Here is a 3,986-nt window from a genome sequence, read left to right as displayed (position 1 = left end):
ACCCTAAACCCTAAACCCTAAACCCTAAACCCTAAACCCTAAACCCTAAACCCTAAACCCTAAACCCTAAACCCTAAACCCTAAACCCTAAACCCTAAACCCTAAACCCTAAACCCTAAACCCTAAACCCTAAACCCTAAACCCTAAACCCTAAACCCTAAACCCTAAACCCTAAACCCTAAACCCTAAACCCTAAACCCTAAACCCTAAACCCTAAACCCTAAACCCTAAACCCTAAACCCTAAACCCTAAACCCTAAACCCTAAACCCTAAACCCTAAACCCTAAACCCTAAACCCTAAACCCTAAACCCTAAACCCTAAACCCTAAACCCTAAACCCTAAACCCTAAACCCTAAACCCTAAACCCTAAACCCTAAACCCTAAACCCTAAACCCTAAACCCTAAACCCTAAACCCTAAACCCTAAACCCTAAACCCTAAACCCTAAACCCTAAACCCTAAACCCTAAACCCTAAACCCTAAACCCTAAACCCTAAACCCTAAACCCTAAACCCTAAACCCTAAACCCTAAACCCTAAACCCTAAACCCTAAACCCTAAACCCTAAACCCTAAACCCTAAACCCTAAACCCTAAACCCTAAACCCTAAACCCTAAACCCTAAACCCTAAACCCTAAACCCTAAACCCTAAACCCTAAACCCTAAACCCTAAACCCTAAACCCTAAACCCTAAACCCTAAACCCTAAACCCTAAACCCTAAACCCTAAACCCTAAACCCTAAACCCTAAACCCTAAACCCTAAACCCTAAACCCTAAACCCTAAACCCTAAACCCTAAACCCTAAACCCTAAACCCTAAACCCTAAACCCTAAACCCTAAACCCTAAACCCTAAACCCTAAACCCTAAACCCTAAACCCTAAACCCTAAACCCTAAACCCTAAACCCTAAACCCTAAACCCTAAACCCTAAACCCTAAACCCTAAACCCTAAACCCTAAACCCTAAACCCTAAACCCTAAACCCTAAACCCTAAACCCTAAACCCTAAACCCTAAACCCTAAACCCTAAACCCTAAACCCTAAACCCTAAACCCTAAACCCTAAACCCTAAACCCTAAACCCTAAACCCTAAACCCTAAACCCTAAACCCTAAACCCTAAACCCTAAACCCTAAACCCTAAACCCTAAACCCTAAACCCTAAACCCTAAACCCTAAACCCTAAACCCTAAACCCTAAACCCTAAACCCTAAACCCTAAACCCTAAACCCTAAACCCTAAACCCTAAACCCTAAACCCTAAACCCTAAACCCTAAACCCTAAACCCTAAACCCTAAACCCTAAACCCTAAACCCTAAACCCTAAACCCTAAACCCTAAACCCTAAACCCTAAACCCTAAACCCTAAACCCTAAACCCTAAACCCTAAACCCTAAACCCTAAACCCTAAACCCTAAACCCTAAACCCTAAACCCTAAACCCTAAACCCTAAACCCTAAACCCTAAACCCTAAACCCTAAACCCTCAACCCTAAACCCTAAACCCTAAACCCTCAACCCTAAACCCTCAACCCTAAACCCTCAACCCTCAACCCTCAACCCTCAACCCTCAACCCTCAACCCTCAACCCTCAACCCTCAACCCTCAACCCTCAACCCTAAACCCTCAACCCTAAACCCTCAACCCTCAACCCTAAACCCTAACCCCTAAACCCTAAACCCTAATAAGTTGAGTATTTTTACATAATAGTAGATAGAAACAACGCTCGTAAGGATTCGTATTGAAACCAAGAAATATAGGCATGCCTGCCATCCACACCAAATAAATGAAGTTTTCTGAAAAAACCTGCTAGTGGAGGAAGACCTCCTAACGATAAGAGACATGGTGAAAGAGGGAGCCAAAAAAGGATCTTTCGTGTGTAATCCTTCATAATCTCAAATGTTATCAATTTCGGTATGTAGACCAAATGATACAATGCAAGCAAAAGTTCCTAGCTTCATGGAGATATAGAACAGCATATAACTTATCATGTTTGCATATCCACCATTTGAGTCTCCAACAATTATTCCAATAATTACATATCCAATTTGACTTATGGACAAATATGCAAGCACACGTTTCGTGCTTGTTTGAGTAATAGCAATGATTTCCCCAATATCATGCTAAGAATAGCTAGGAGTTTCAAAAGAATATGCCATTCGTTTGATGAGAAATAAAAAGGAATATCGAAAATTCGAGTGGGTGAAGCTGAAGCGAGTACTTTCAAAGTAACAGAAAGAAAAGCAAAGCAACAACTGGAGTAGGAGAGTCAGAGTTTAAAAGAGGATTCCTCACTTCTTTCTCTCATTCAAAACAGTGCATGAGACTTTCATCTTGCATGGCTCATAAGTGATAAAAGAAAGAAGAACTTATCTTCTTTCTTTTTTGATTACCTTCCTCGCGTATGTATAAGGTCAAACCCATTTGATTTCTAAAAAGGATTACTAATCCTTAACTTGTCGAGGAATCCTTCATTGGTGGTTGTGAATTACTAATTTTTCTCAATTTTTTCGACCTTCCTTCTATAAAAGCAAGTCAGAAAGATTGAGAAATAGAACCATCTGATTTGATTCGTTCTCAATAGCCATGAGATGATCATTTTAGGGTTATCCTTTTATCGATGGATGCTTCTATTACACTCGTACTCTTCAACGATGAGAACCAACTATGTAGCATCTACATCGAGAATTCAAGTATTGTATACGTCATTAGTCTGATCCTTTGTAAGAACTACCCATCATAACGAACTTGCAAAATGAATCTCTTTATCATAAAGAGATTCGTTGTTCCTTACCTTACTTCACCTTAATTGTTATTTGAACAAGTAAAAGTTATGTCTTGGTCCAAGTCGGGATAACATTTCTCTTTTGCATGTCCACGGAGTTTTGAAAAATCCATACATCGCAAAGATAGATAGAGAGGTAGGAATTTATCGAACGAACCGCACTCCTTCGTATACATCAGCAGTCCACTGATGAGAAGGGGCTGGGGAAAGCTTGAACCCAATTCCTATAATGATGAATTTAAGCGAAATTGAAATTCCTGGGGAGTTATACATTTGTGTATTGATAAGACCATTCACTATTTCGTGAAGCTCGATCTCTCCCCTAGATGAACCTTATAGCCAAAAGAAACCATGAACCAAAATAGAAGAGCTTGCCCCCCCCATGGGTAAGTATTTTGTAGTAGCCTCATTAGACCGTACATCTCTCTTGGTATAACCAAATAATAAGTAGGAGCATAAATTGAAACATTCTAGAGCTACGAAGATAGTTATTAAATTGTTAGCACTACATAAAAACATTTCTCCTAAACTAGCTGTTAATATGAATAACCGAAAATCTGTTATAGCCATTTCTATACATTCAATGTACTCTATGTTGGAGGAATACATAAAGTTAAACATAGTAAAATAAGAAATTGAAAGATTTCATTGAAATTGTTTGTTTGGAAATTTCCCCAAAAGCTAATCATAGGTTCTTCTCTCCATCGGAACAATAGGGCCATTATGCTCATTATTAAACTTGTTGAAGAGATGAAATATAACCAATGTATATATTTTTTATTAGAGGTTGAATCAATCATCAGAAGAAGAATTAGGCCAAAAATTAGGATACATTATGGGAAAATAAAACTTCCATCGTAGTGAAGCAAATGAAATGCTTTCATAAAAATTCTCATAGAATCGAGAATGAAGTTTTCATTCTGTACATGCCAAATTATGAATTAGTAACTGCATCCAATCTCCAAAAAATCCCAATTGTTTTGAACTTTTTAAAATGGAATTTTTACAGAATCCCCATGAATAGGATCAAGCCTTATTCCATTGTATTTACATGAGATTCCTCTTTCTTATTCTTAAACAAGTCTCCGAAGGGCTTAGTTGATCCATGATTTATGTTTCGTCTTTCGTTTCCTTTTTGTTTATTTTAAGAAATATATCGATCAATTCTGATTCTTTATTGTTCTATTGATTCTTTTTTTATCAAGA

General features: G+C 38.2%; 1 pseudogene; it reads right to left on the bottom strand.

Annotated features, from left to right (window-relative positions):
* Positions 1 to 1,662: 1,662 nt before the first annotated feature.
* On the bottom strand, positions 1,663 to 3,664 carry LOC125421777 (NAD(P)H-quinone oxidoreductase subunit 2 A, chloroplastic-like; annotated as a pseudogene).
* Between the last annotated feature and the right edge of the window lie 322 nt (positions 3,665 to 3,986).

Source organism: Ziziphus jujuba, chromosome 10 (assembly GCF_031755915.1).
Source record: "Ziziphus jujuba cultivar Dongzao chromosome 10, ASM3175591v1".
NCBI lineage: Eukaryota > Viridiplantae > Streptophyta > Magnoliopsida > Rosales > Rhamnaceae > Ziziphus > Ziziphus jujuba.
The sequence above is the reverse complement of the archived record's forward strand: the minus strand, read 5'-3'. Positions and strand labels throughout refer to the sequence as shown.